Source organism: Bombina bombina, chromosome 4 (genome assembly GCF_027579735.1).
Source record: "Bombina bombina isolate aBomBom1 chromosome 4, aBomBom1.pri, whole genome shotgun sequence".
NCBI lineage: Eukaryota > Metazoa > Chordata > Amphibia > Anura > Bombinatoridae > Bombina > Bombina bombina.
Window position 1 is genome coordinate 760203823 of NC_069502.1, and position 15561 is coordinate 760219383.

The window sequence follows — 15561 nt, forward strand, 5'->3', positions numbered from 1 at the left end:
AATATGTTCACAAATATACTGTTCACAGTTTTTTAAAAGGAAAAATAAAACCCTCCCCTTTCTTCTTTCTTTCTCACAATTTTTTAGAATCACCTTTATTAATACACAACTTTTTTATTTTATTTTTCACATTATTATTATTATTATTATTTTTATTTAATAATAATCTTATTTTAGGTAATATGACCCAATCTCAACACTCTTATAGTACTTTAACACCAATTATTAAATATAGGCACTTTCACTTGTTAAAAAGTACACTCACCTTATGTCTACAAAATTTATTTAATTACAAAGCACCAGATACATGAAATGGTTATGAAACCCATAATCACATTTGTTAGTATTTATTAGACATTATAAAATGTATTATATCACCAACATATTAACAACCTAGTTCTGTGAATAGAATTGAGATGTTCAAAACAGCTTTTAGTGACACCTGAAATAATGTCATGGGTATAAGAAAACATAAATATTAATTTAGCTATAGGCCACAAGAACTTTAACATTAGGTTCTTATACACTAGTGCATCTATTTATATAGATAAATTATAGTACTTTCCCTATTCAACTTATTTCAAGGCGAAAAAATAACATATACATCGGTGACCTATATTATGCCAAGTAAGAGCTGTAACAATTTAATCCTATACCATAAGTGTTACATACATTTACTAATATATCAATATAATTACACTCTTCTTTAGAAATATATATATTTGTATATACTCTCACCCAACTATGTATCAAACACACAAGATCTGATTGCAAAACAATGATCACAAAAATGTATGAAATATGCGTGATTTCATATTTCACGCGGACGTCGGCAAAGGTAAATACACACACCCCCACTTCTGATTCGCTAAGTAACTCATGACATGCTCACGATAGGCGGAGTTAGTGGGTTGAAATACCCGCCAAGTTTTCACCTCCGTAAAACCCTTTGAGAAAGCCGAATTGCTCGGCGAAACATGTCAGGGGAGGTTGGGAGTTAAAATGGGCTCCTTATAGAAAAAAATATATGTGTTTTAATATCAGGAACAACTTTGATTTAGGGTTATAATTGGTAACCAACTTTAACAAAAAACTGCAGCGTAATATCGGCACTCTATTGGCACTTTATTTAGTGATACAGCTAATACTTAAAAAACAAGTCATACTTAATGGCTTTTACCTAGTATTTATAACGGCGGGTATCTCTGCATACATATATACCGATACTTAGCATTAATGTGGGAAACCGAACTTGGCAGAATCAGTTTAAAAGGTGGATTACAATATTACCGCTAGCAGTCATAGACATAATATTGGCTGTCAGCTACTGTTAGCTTATTAGCGGCGGCGATTTGGCTGCAATATAAGCACTGACTGTCCTTAGTGGCACGTTTATATTAATATTTTTTGAGCTACCAAGCGGTCATTAATCATATAAACTGTGATGCTAATGGTGCTAAGTCACTGGTGATAGATCTGTACTCATTTGCAGCGAGAGAATTATGCTGCAGCTAGTGGTTCCTATTTGATTTGATTAAAAAGTCACATAGATTGAGCTTGATAACATTTACTAGCAAACTTTATACAAGGTCCACATATATTGAGTACCACAGTTTAATTAATGACTGAAACTTACTCGATCTATACTTAGCTCCTTAAAATCCAGAGTACTATCAGAACTCTGGTGATTAACTTTGTATACTACCTTTAGCTTTATAAATAAGCCATATCAGCAAACCCCTATGCTATGTTATAAACGCTACAGCTAAAATCCAATGGTTTACCTACATCAGAAATAATTCAGAGAGCAAATAAATCAGAAATATAGTGTAGCAAATTTTGATAATAGCCTGAATCTAGAATATCTAGACTTAGTGACAAATACACTGATGAGACCCATACAAGGGTGTTTATAAATGTATGACGAACTCACTTATTCAGTGTCATTCATTAGCTAGCTGAAGAACGTTTTCCAATACAAATCTTTTAAAAGTAAAAATATATATGTACTGCTAGTGAGATTTTGATATTAGCCTTATGGTGCAACAATAGTTGTGTACTGCTAGTGAGATTCTGATATTAGCATTATGGTGCAACAATAGTTAACTTATTACACCCTAAAAGGGGTTAACATTGTAAAAGCAACCAAAATACACAGAACCTCATATTCAAGTACATGGTATACCACAAGATACCATAATCACTACTCTACATAATCTGACATTTGTTTCAGTAAACTAACTGGAACTATGAATGTCCTAACAATCTTTTAGGTTAATTCTTACTTTTATTAGAAACGGATAACTCAGAGAGTTGGCAGAACTCTAGTCGAAAGATATATTAAGATTTATTTTATAGCAGCTACCGATTTGGTTTATTATAGCTCTATTTCATACTCCTATCAAAGTTGACTCATTTCCTGGGTTTTTAAAGTATTATTTGTTCCATTTAATTTTAATATATAGTCCAATAAAAGTTATGTTTTAATTTAATTCACTGATCCGCATTTTTGAAACTCAGTAAACAATTCCATATTAGGGAATTAGAGTGCTAATCAAGTGTACATTTTTTTGGAGATGTCAAATCCCCAATTTCTGTTCCCAGTTTAGTAGTACACAGCACCTAACAATGATACTATAAACACAATAAGTGGAATATAAGATTTTCATCTTCCACCTAATTTTATTATCATATAAGTATCAATAACTATATTCCTTATTTACAACCAGTGGTGCCATTGGGCCCTCTTCTCTCCTCTACCATGTTACATCTTGTGTAGCGTTTTCAGACATCAGCCTCAATTTATATATAAATAACTATTGTACGTTACAGTTATATCTTACCTTCAAGAGGAGATAACTCTATACAGATATACTCACTGTAATACGCTGAAACCATATTTGTTTGCTTCATATCATCTGAATCTTAACCCCCTGACTGTGCCTGTCATTTTATCTATAATCCATTCAGTTTATGTACTTAATATTCCTTACTAATCCAACTCTAACAACTGCTACATACACAGTGTCTAATGTCTGAGACATTACTTAACATTAAATATTTTCAAATAACAAAACTAACATCTATAAATGTTATCACATGCAAACTTCTTTATTTAGAATAACATTCTGTTACATGAGAAAAATGTATCCTTAGTGTTACATAGTAATTCAACCATAGGTGTCAATGATATACATTATTTTATAATTAAAAAAAATCTCTATAATAAAGTATCAGTGTTCTAATTGACTTCTATTTATTATGCAAAAACTGCTATTTAATTACAAGACATAAAGTTATGTTATCTAATAAACTAGTCATATATTTTTTATAATATATATTATAAAAAATAATTATTCAATGTTCTTTGTTTTTTTCAGATTTCCATGACCAGCCAAACATGTTGTAATATCACATGTAATAACCTCTCTAATCTTCAGCTGCACAAAGCATTGACATTTGAAGCAAATTGAAATATGATTTTTACAATCAACAACATCTAAACCAAGTTGTTTTCACATCAACATATAAGCAATATAAAGAAAAATATGAGTAAAAGTGTAAATTTATAGAGACGACAACTTTAAAGGGACATAATACTCATAAGCTAAATCACTTGAAACTGATGCAGTATAACTGTAAAAAGCTGACAGGAAAATATCACCTGAGTATCTCTATGTAAAAAAGGAAGATATTTTACCTCACAATCTCTTCAGCTCAGCAGAGTAAGTTCTGTGTAAAAAGTTATACTCAGCTGCTCCCAGCTGCAGGTTAAAAAAAAATGAAGAAATGGGGGGCAGAGCCTGCAGCTGTTGCGGAAGGACGTGTGTGAGAGGAGCTCTCGACTCTTACCTAGGTTTAATGATATATTTCTCTTTTAAAAACCACAACTACTGTGCTGGACATCTTTGTTAAAGTACCTGGAGTTGCCCTAGAGGAGTTGGTGAGATAATTCTACATATACGGATCTTCCTATGCTCCTCAGCTAGGCTGCATAGTTACAGAACACGTGGCAAGCAGGCCTACTTGGTGACTCTGCCTAACTATGTAGTCGGGGCTGCCGCACATTTACACCCCCCCCCCCCGGGTCCCCACAGATTCCGGGTTATTAGCAACACATAGTTGTTGCCCTTACCTTTTCTAACCCAATAAAAAGCTATCCGATTTTTAGAACAAAGGTATTTGACTGCTATATTTGAAGGCAGGGATATCGCTACCTATAACCTGAAAACAGAGGCGCTGAACAGATGGGAGTACACAGTTACCCAGCTGCTGTCTAATCACTTTCAAAGCCTGGAGAAAGAGCTCTGCACACTCCTCAAGCTGCATGGAACTTCTGGGCCACCAACGGGGGAACATACTTGTGTCCACTCAACTAAACAGATGGTGCCGGGCAGTTCAGCGACCCCTCACCTCTACAGCCCGACTAGTGAGATGCTCTCCACGGATGGGGAACCAACTCTTTCCTCAGCTTCAGACCGGGAGATTCCGGGTTGCTATGAGGAGCCATATGGCCGAGAAAATCCTAGACCTAAATCTGCTGGAGGAGCGGACATTGGAGGCGGGACAGGCGCTCAAGCAACCCAAAGCCCTGAGAAGTCAGCCGCATGGACGAGTGAGACACATCAGCCTCAAGGCACGAAACTGGCTAATCACTGTGAATCTCTAGTGACCCACTATACAGGAGATACATCAGACCTACGTGAGTGGGGTGTATACCCGTTTCAGGTCCAAACAATAGCCCTGTGGGTGGATGACATGCGGACCTCAGCAGTACGTATTTGGCATGACCGCCACTGGCTGACCGCTACTGCCGACCTGCCCAGCTCAAAAGAGTTCCCGAAGAGGACTGATAGCGGATATGGGGGCTCCCTGCAGCTACAAAATGCTGAGACTCGTATAGGGAAAACAAGCTTCAGTCATAGCAACCGATTAGACGAGATACAGTACAGCCATGGGGGAGTATTTGACCCTGGGGGCTTATTTTGTTCATCTGAACTGAGGGTTGTAGACGCTGCCTAAGCGAACTTTATGATTTCCAGGACTCTAGACTTTCTATAGTTCCAGATGTCTTTCTGGGCAGCTGGGAGTCTGCAATGCCGGTTAATAAAGCTGGATATATGACTTTCACTTTGTGCTCCATTGTACTACAAGGCTGTAAGACGTTCATTGCTGCTTATCTGTTTTAGCAGCCCACTGTTACTCCCCAATAGAACTCTATTGCCACCACCACTTGCTCTACGTTTGCTATTTTTATATTAATCTACAGTTTATATATTTTGCAGTAAGATTGAGCCCTAAGTCTGTAATAATTACATGTTTGTATAATTTTATAGTTGCACATAATGGTCAATATGCCTAATCAGAGTATTCATGGGGATTGTTGTTTATTTTACTGGGCCAGCGAGTTGTAAAACAAAAGATGCATACTTCCCTTTTATAAATACTCGGCCTGATTAACAGGAGTAAAACCTTATGTAATTATATACCATAGAGCCCACTGGCAACAGGCACGTTATTTTTTATTGTTTGTTCTGGAATATAAGGGTTAGACAGTTCATCTTAGTTATTAGGGATGACATATAAAACCACATCAGCTTAAGGAACTCCACTATTATACTTCATATTTATTGATTGGTACTTCTACATAAAGTACATTATAGAGTTTCAGCCCTATTTAGCCACTGTAGATAGTGGGGGTTCAGGGAGTTAACTCTTTAATTCCATATACAAATACATACATGCTCCTATGTCACTTTAGACTTTAGCCAAGTTCCCAACATCATCTCACCCTGGATGCATTAGCAGCCCTAGACGTGCTTCCTTAAATATACTTCAACATAGAAGTCTCAGATCCACTCCAATTTCACCTCACTGTACCCTAACCCATCCAATGAGATTCATTGTGTTATTGTCTCCCATATAATTTATCCCATTTAGCATTATATTAATTGGATTATACCTCTCAGATACAAAACTATACCTATATGTACTATGGCCCATAAGTGGCTTCTTCATAAACTAATAGTCCTCTACATTGTACTATATGAGTCATAAGGTCCAAGAGTGGCCTTTAGTATAATTAGAGGATCATGTACTATACCTAAATACAAAAAATGAGGTCTTAACTATACATACATCATCGTCTAATATGTTTTTGTTCTCTCTCTTATTTATGGGCAATTGGCTTAAGAGGCTGTAAGGCTCATATATAGATAGTTGCTAATCTGTCTAGTTGTAATATTCACCAGATGATTTGTTTCCACGTTATTCATCTTTTGGATGTGTAATCAAATATGGTTTAACTGGACATTTCTTTGAGTTGATTGTATCTATTGTTTTTTTTTTTTTAATTGCATACAGTTTGTTAGGGTTTTACTTATTCATGCTGTAACCTGTGCAAACCTCAATAAAAACTTGAAACTAAAAAAAAAATAAAAAATAATAAAAAAAATGAAGAAATGAACAGCAGCCAATCAGCATCAACAGTGCTGAGGTCATGAACTCTTTTACTGTGATCTCATGAGATTTGACTTAACTCTCATGAGATTTCATAGTAAACTTCCTTAAACTGAATAGGGAAATAACATGAGAGTGCACGAGGCTCATAGAGATGTTCAGGTGATATTTTATAGTCAGCTTTTTACAGCTATGCTGCAGCACTTTCAAGTGTTTAAACATTTGGGTATTATGGCCCTTTAAGTAAGAAATAGTAAAAAAATACTTTTAATAGAATATATAAATAATCAAAATAGCAATAAAAATGACAAACAACAACTAGATAATAGCAATAAAAATGAATAAATACATCCAAAATATATCAAAATTCACTCTAATAAAGAGACGTATTAAAAAAGAACAGATTTTGTTAAAAAAACAAATCGCAAGTGCAACATAACAAAATCACGCTTAGGAAATAGCAGCAGACTATAGTGTAACAAACTTTCTCTACCATGTAACAGTGTGTGAATAGCTGAGCAACAGACAACTAATACCTCATTTACTCTTGTATAATAGATATAAAGCAGTAGAAGCACAGCAGCTTAGTCCACACAATCTGAAGTAAAATTGAAGATGAAGGATGATATCAGCACTGGTATCATGATTCTCTTACAGGTTTTTTTGTCGTTGCGCTAACCAAAAAACTGATATACACTTAAAGAGACATGAAACCCAAAAATGTTCTTTCATGATTCAGATAGAGAATACAATTTTAAACAACTTTCTAATTTACTTCTATTATCTAATTTGTTTCATTCTTTTGGTATCATTTGTTGAAGTAGCAGCAATGCATTAATGGTTTCTAACTGAAGTCATTGGTGAGCCAATCACAATAGATATATATATGCAGCAACCAATCAACAGCTAGAACATAGATTCTCTGCTGCTCCTGAGCTTTCCTAGAGAACGCTTTCAGCAAAGGATAACAACAGAAGGAAGCAAATTAAATAATAGAAGTTGATTGGTTTTCCTCATATGGAGGGGTGATGTATTGTCTTTGCGTGAGTGGGTGTCACATTTGAACCTCATGGCTAGCCCTATTCGATTTAAGCTTGAATTCAGCTCTGATAGTGTGAACTTTTTGGACCTTAATGTGTTTAAGGTGAATGACTCTGGTGGTTGGCGGTTTGGTACTAAATTGTACACTAAGCCTACAGACCGCAATTCTTTGTTACACGCCAGTAGCTTTCACCCTCAACACCAGAAAAAGGGCGTTCTCACCTCCCAACTTACTAGAGCACTGAGAAATAACAGTGAGACACCCTCGCAGGTGACCCAAGTGAAGGAAATGGACGTAAAACTAAACAAAAGGGGCTACCCTATGACAGATATCTGTGAAATACAAGAGAAACTGTTGAATTCTGATACTATACATGACACTAGGGCGTCTGAACAACTTAACTTGATCACTATGTTCACACCTGGATGTGAACGTTTATCCAATGCTGTACGTCGCCATTGGCCGGTGGTGGGTACTGATCCTATGTTACCTTTTCAGAAGATGACTGCTCCAAGGTTGGTCTACCGGAGGGCCAGGAACCTGAGGGATATCCTCGTTAAATCTGACCCAGTGGACCATTACAAAAAGGAGACATGGCTGAAGTCATCAAAGAAGGGCTTCTTCCCCTGTGGAAGCTGTACTACATGCAACAGTATGTGCAAGGGAGACACTTTTCAACATCCCCACAAAAATCAGCGGTTTAAAATAAACCACTGCCTTAGTTGCACTAGTACTTTTGTGGTCTACATGCTGACTTGCCCGTGTTCTCATGTGTACATAGGAAAAACGACAACCTCCTTCCGTGATAGGATGGCCAATCATAGCCACGCAATTCGTGAGGCTTTGAAGAGTGGTGAATCGGACCAGCCGGTGGCACGCCACTGTGCACACTTCAAACATCCGGTGTCTAGTATCAGATCAATGCTAATTGACCACATCCCACCCAACCCGAGGGGTGGTGACAGAGGAAAGAAACTACTCCAATGCGAGAGCAGGTGGATATACAAATTGGGAACTATGGCCCCTAGAGGACTAAATACTACACTGGATTTTAGCCCTTTCTATTAAAGGTTAATCTAGTGCCCGCTTGGAATTAAGGGTCTTTGGGTGTCCGCTGTTTGGTTAACTACCATACTCCTATGGGTTTGATGGGTACATAAGGTTAATTTTTATTAATTGGGTTATGTCCTACCGTTAATAATATGATCATGGGTTCTCTCTGTGTATTTATCCTGCAATACTGTGCCATCATTATTTCATCTCTGCAGATGTGAATTATTTTCAGGATGTGGTTACCCTATGATGCAGTATGCATATGGAGTTGCAGATTTGTATTTTCACTCGCTGTTCACTATATATATTTATAGTTCACTACAGCAGAATAGGGTCTTGAAATCTGGGAAATTAAAACATCTAACAGCCTCCATCTTAGCCACATACAGGTAACACCCGGAGCGATTTTGCTGCAGCAATTTGTGTGTTTATGTCGGTTGCCTATAGCAACCGTTGCGCTTCATGAAATATGTCTTTCTGAACATGCGCACATTAGCCCCGGTGGTTCGGTTCACTGATATCTGGCAAGCACGCCGACGTGATGCTTTTGACGTTGCCATGACAACGCTGTGCTATGCGTCATCACGCTAGGCACGGCTAGCGTGTCAGTGTGACGTCAGTGGTTTGAGATTGAAGCAGCGTGATACAGGAATGGCGGTAAAGTTTAAGGGGTATTTGTTCTATTTAAGGGGTATGTTTTTAATTGTATGTAATCTGATTTCGGGTGCTTAGTTGCACTTTGTTTCTCATATTTTGTGTGACATTGACAAAGGCACAATGCAGTGCCGAAACATTTGTCTTTTAACCTAATTAAATAAATTTATATTTTTTATGAAAAAAGACCAGTGAGTGCCTGCTTCTTGGAGGAACTATATATATATATATATATATATACAAGAATATTTAAAAACCCTTATCTCTCTCTTTATCTATGTATGTTATATATATACAAGATGTTGCTTTCAATGATGAAAAAATAAGTGAAGGGAGTGTATACGACTGGAACTGGATAAAAAATGGGCTGGAAAGAGTTAACTAGTTGTGTTTTTGCTGTTGGAGGAGGTTCTTTATTTGTGTAATCTTGGGTTATGAATAAGTTACTTGTTGCCTATTATAGATGTGCAAAGGGAAGTAGTTTGTGTTGAATAGGTATATAAGGTGGGGATGGACAGGAAGTGATCAGAGTAACCTTTTTCTTTGTGTTTCAGGAAGAACAGTGGAGCAGCTCGTGAAAACTGGAATTCAGCATTGCGTCCAGGAATAGGAGAATTCCCAACAGGTACCTCGACGATGGAGAGTCAGTATTAAAGACCAGGGTCATACAAGCTCAAAGGTAATTGAAGAGGATGAGAAAGCCAGGATAGGTCCCAAAGCAGGACAGGGAGTATCGGCATGCAGGTCAGTTGGCACGTCTGTGCTTTCCCATTCCCAAGCTGATGTCCCCTTAGATCTGGTAATGGTAAAGGGAGCGGGGGGAGGCGGAAGCCCCCAGTGCTGGTCCACTTGTGGTAGGTAGCATGATGGCACCGCATGCAGAGATTGATAGTGATAGCCAATCCAGCAAGTCCGGAAGCAACATAGGTGTTCCTGAAAGTTTTCAGGATAGCCCAAGTTCCCCCGGTGATGAGATCCCCTTAGCTCAGGTTAGTGGTGTGCGGCAGCAGTGGCAGGGGGTAGGCCAAATCCAAACATGGCTGAAGGGAGGAGCAGTAATAGGCCTCCTTCGTTGTCGCGGGGTGTGGACGCCATTACGTCATGTCATCGCATGGACGACGTAGGGGCCGCATGCCGAGTTCATAGGCCATATGAGAGAAGCAGCAGTATTGGCCAGTTAGTTAGAGTTCGAGCCAGGCTATTGGGACAGGCCATATTGGTATAGCGAGTATCAAAGTAGGGGCCGAGCAGAAGATATACAGGCAGAGGGGAGTATGAAGAGAGATGGCAGGGTCGGGTATTACAGGCAGAAAGCTGGGATCAGCAGTTTGCAAACAATTGGTGCTGTGGTCCCAGTGGACCAGGTCGCTATGCAGAGGGTGATTGGGAAACTAGTAGGTACAGGGAACTGAGGGAAGGGGTGAGAGTAGAAAGAAATCAGTAAGGCCTGATAGGTTTAGGGAGGCTGGGCACCTAAATATTTATGAGAAAGGCATAGGAATTGTAGGCAGTCCTCAGAAAAGAGCAAGGCAGATGGAGGAGAGTAGGGCTAAGGTGATTAGAGACATGGATGGGAACATGTATATGATGATAGAATCAGGAGATACAGCAGTAGATAAGCCTGTTCAGAGCTGCAGTGAAAATGGGGTGGGAGGGGCTCGTGGGAAGTCTGTGGGAGCGCAGCAAGGGGAGAGAGAGCTGAAGCAGTAGCACCCATTGGCTAAGGAGAAGGGTAATAACGCTAAAGTGAATATTTTTAGACGCAAGCGAACAAGTAGCACAGGAGAGACTGCTGGTTCCGGAAGCAGTAGCCATGTCTGATGCAAATGCAGAAGGAGGAGGAACACCTGCAACAGCGACCATGCCACAGAGGGTTTGAAAGTAATTGGCAGCAACTAAGGATGCAGCAGCTAAGAGGAGCAGAGGCACCCAGAAGGCTAAACAGGGTAAGAGCATTATGTGTAGAAATTACCATGTCTGATAGCTCCTCTGAGGTAGTATCTGAGGATGAGAAGGATAAGAGCGATGGTAACAAGAGAATTTTAAAGATTGTAAGAAACAGGGAAAAGGGTATTAAGGAGAAGTAGTGGGCGATGCAGCAAGCGATGCAGCCATGAGGAGTTTAAAGGGACAGTCAAGTCCAAAAAAAACTTTCATGTTTTAAATACTGCATGCAATTTTAAACAACTTCCCAATTTACTTTTATCACCAATTTTGCTTTGTTCTCTTGGTATTCTTAGTTGAAAGCTAAAACTAGGAGGTTCATATGCTAATTTCTTAGACCTTGAAGACTGCCTCTAATCTGAATACATTTTGACCACTAGAGGGCATTAGTTCACATGTTTCATATAGATAACATTGAGCTCATGCACGTAAAGTGACCTAGGACTGAGCACTGATTGGCTAAACTGCATGTCTGTCAAAAGAACTGAAATAAGGGGGCAGTCAGCAGAAGCTTAGATACAAGATAATTACAGAGGTAAAACGTGTATTATTATAACTGTGTTGGTTATGCAAAACTGGGGAATGAGTAATAAAGGGATTATCTTTCTTTTTAAACAACAAAAATTCTGGTGTTGACTGTCCCTTTAATCTAGATGACGAAGTGACAGGGACCTTGCCGCTACCTTTAACGACTCATCTGAAAGCGAAGGATATAATTAGGGCAAAAAAAGGGAAGTATGTAGATGTATTTGGTATAACTAGGAAAACAGTAGCATTAAAATCTAGAGGTGAGGAGATAAAACGGAAGAAACTCAAGTAGACATTTACAAAATGGGTGAAGGGTATGTTGATTTACATTAAATGTTTTATCACAGCTAATACAGACAAGTTAAAAGGGATGTTGAGTTATATTCATCTAACTGCCGAATGCTATACAACTTATGGAGGTTATGCGTGGAAAAATGATGACACAGAATTTAGAAGGCGCACTTTACAACCGAGTAAAAGGGGGAGAAAGGACTTTGAGGTAAAAATATAGGAAGGAATTCCTTTCAAAACCAGTAGGGGGGGCAAGCAGTTAGGGTTAGGGTGGTCACCACACCACTGAGAATAGATAGAATAATGAGTGAGTTGCAATTCTACCCTAAAGAAGGAGAAAAGCAATTGTTAACTGAGAGGTTACATAGGTACCTGTATATAAGGTGGGGATGGACAGGAAGTTTTCAGATTAACCTTTTTCTTTGCGTTTCACATCCTCCCTCCCTAAAATAAAAAATACAGAGCAATGAAATAACCCAGAAAGGTCACGAAAAGCGGAGAGCAGTCCCAGCACATTTAGGGGAAAGATATTGACTAGTAGGTCGAGGCAAGACCGCCCGTGCTCCTCATTATGAGGATGAATACAGCTGCAGCTGAAGGACGACAAGTGACTTGTGTGGTCTACGCCGGCAGGAAAATAAGATTATTGGCATCTGTTTTTTTTGTGTTATCTGTGGTTTGTTATTTTGCATTGAAATTCAGGTCTAACACGTGGGCGGGGCAATGAGGGGGTGAGAGGATTCCATGGCATATACACCAGCCTAGAGGGGTGATACAGTGGTCTATCTACCGGGCCCGCTCAGTATGCTACAGGTTCTCCTTTTCCCGTTTTGCCCTGCCACAGTGGGTTGTGGTCCACCCCCTGATATGTTGGACCTAAAATTCATGTTGTGGTCAAATGCTGATGCACTTTTTCTGAGTTGAAATGTTTATGATGTTGGTGAATTTTGCTCTCCAATTTTAATTAGGCATATATTGGCAAAATTCAATAAATTGTGACCCTTGCCATATATCGCCACAAAATCTGTGTCAGTGTGTTTATTTCAGGTGATAAAAGTTTTTTTTAAGATTAAAGCAAATTGGTTGGTTATTGGTATGTGGAAGCAAATTGAAGCCTTACTTAAATCTACACTGAAATCTGCAGAATAAATAAACTGAGAAAGCAGCACAATTTTAAAAAATAAAAAAGGCAAAATATTATATATATATGTAAATATATCATATATATTGTAGATATATGTGTATGGCAATGTTAATATAAAATAAAACTGAACTATGTATGTATTTTATTGTGTGTACAATGTTATCAAAAATACATATTCTTAATAACAGAAATAACACATTCCAGGTTTGTATAAAAGCAGAACAATAGTGCAGGTAAATGTAGAGTAGAAAAAACAAACAAATAAAAAAACAGTCAGTATACATTTATCTGTATGTATCACGCAAAATGTAAAACAGGAGGGGGAAAAAACAAAGCAATGAATACTTCAATAAGTGAATTAGCTCAAACACAATGTTAAAGGCACAGTCTAGTCAACATTAAACTTTCATGAATCAGATAGGACATTCAATTTTAAACAACTTTCAATTCACTGTTATCATCAAATTTGGTTTTTTTCTCTTGGTATTCTTTGTTGAAAAATAAAACTATGTAGACGCATATAGTAATTTCTAAGCCCTTGATGGATGCCTCTTATCTCAGTGCATTTTTACAATTTCTCACAGTTAGACAACACAATTAATGTGTGCCATATATAATAACTGTGCTCACTCTCATGGAGTAATTTATGAGTCAGCACTGATTGGCTACAATGCAAGTTTGTCAAATGAACTGAAATAAGGGGGCAGTGTGCAGAGGCATATAAACCACAGAGGTGAAATGTATATATATATAGAGAGAGAGAGAGAGAGAGAGTAGCTCTGTAGATGGAGGGCACTCACAGGACTTTATATAATTTGTAATTTTTATTCATAATATCAATTTCACATTTTAAAGAATGTCGACATTTCGGCCTATCCAGAGGCCTTCTTCAAGACAATTCATAATCTGCAATAGTGCGTGCCGCACTGTTAGACGAACTCCCAACACGAAAACTGGAGATGATCTCCGTTTTTCGTATTGGGACTTCGTCTAACAGTGCGGCAACAATTCAGTGTAACCATAGTAGCAAATATAGGTGGCCTATTAGCTTTTGGGACTTAGGTATAGTGGTGTGGGCACATTTGTGGGATATTGAGATGCCAGGGTTCCATTTGTTAAACTGACATATTGGTAGGTTACAAAGTGTCTATCAGGATGAAGTGATAATTCCATTATTCTCTTTGGTCCTTCAGTTAAGTATAATTGAGATGTCTGTCACCTTATACGCCTTAAGCTACACAGCGTCTGTGATGTAGTGGGGCATCTGTCATTATAGACCCATAAATGTATTCATAATACTTGTATGTCAAACCATCTTTTATTGGGACTATCTTACTGCATAATTGTTCTGTTACTACAGGACTTGCTTGTTTGCTAGCTACCTGCTTCTCATTATTGCATTTTTTCCTTTCTCAATCCATCATGACAACTCAGGGGCATGGTCAGAATGATATACCTAACATCACTGTGGAACTGGTGGAGGATCCAGCAGGACAAGCCAGGGCAGCTCAAATGGGGATTGCATCCTACACCCAAGATGATGCTGATCGCATTCTATTCGCCCCAATATCCAGAACAACTGGTGAGACTCCCTTAAATTTATATTACGCACTATTAAAGCTTAAGAAACGTGAAATTGATCTATCCCTGCATGGTAGCTATCTATCAGACTATCATAGGACAGGGCACATACCAAGGGGGTTTAGAGTTCATAATATTCCAACTATTGGAAGGGAAAATCCTGAATTTAGGAAAAAATGGTGTTACATTTTAAATAAATGCTCATTAGATCTAATTTTGTTAGTTATAGAGGAGGTCACATCTATCCTTGCTAAAGTTAAGATAGAAATTCAACAATTTGAAACTACACACAGTACTCAGTACTAATGAACAACAAGAGAATTGGATGGCTAAAATTACTACACAAATTGAGAAATATAATAATGATTTGATTATATTTAAGAACAGGAAACTCGAATCTGTAAACTCTGATTACACACAGGGTAAGGTTTACAAGTGGCTCACAGGCACTAGGGAAATTCAACCTAGAAGGAGACAACGTGACAGGCGGGTGCGTTTTGACACGGTTGACACTAGTGGGGCAGAATCCACAGACACAGAGAGATCACATAACACCAGAGCTTACACCTCACCTGGACCGGTAGACACATTTGAACAATACAATACACAATCTACCCCTAGGCATTTTTTAGGGGTAACTACACGGTCGCAAGGGGGCACCATTTTAGACCCCACATTAGGCGGGCGGGGACCAAGGCACAGACCTCCAAGAAGGGGGCGACGCAGGATGCAGTAATCAATCTCAGCTCTCATGTTCTTACAGCTTGTGAACTCAAACTGCTCAACAAGGGACTTTCTTTTGTCCCTAGTACAGCAGTTACGAAGTATGAACAGAAGTTGGATGTGCACAAGCTAAATAGATCTT

The 15561-nt window shown here is 38.4% G+C and overlaps 1 pseudogene; it reads left to right on the forward strand.

The window, feature by feature from the left end:
* Positions 1–5022, forward strand: part of LOC128657828 (uncharacterized) — a 31305-nt pseudogene extending 26283 nt beyond the window's left edge.
* Positions 5023–15561: the final 10539 nt, after the last annotated feature.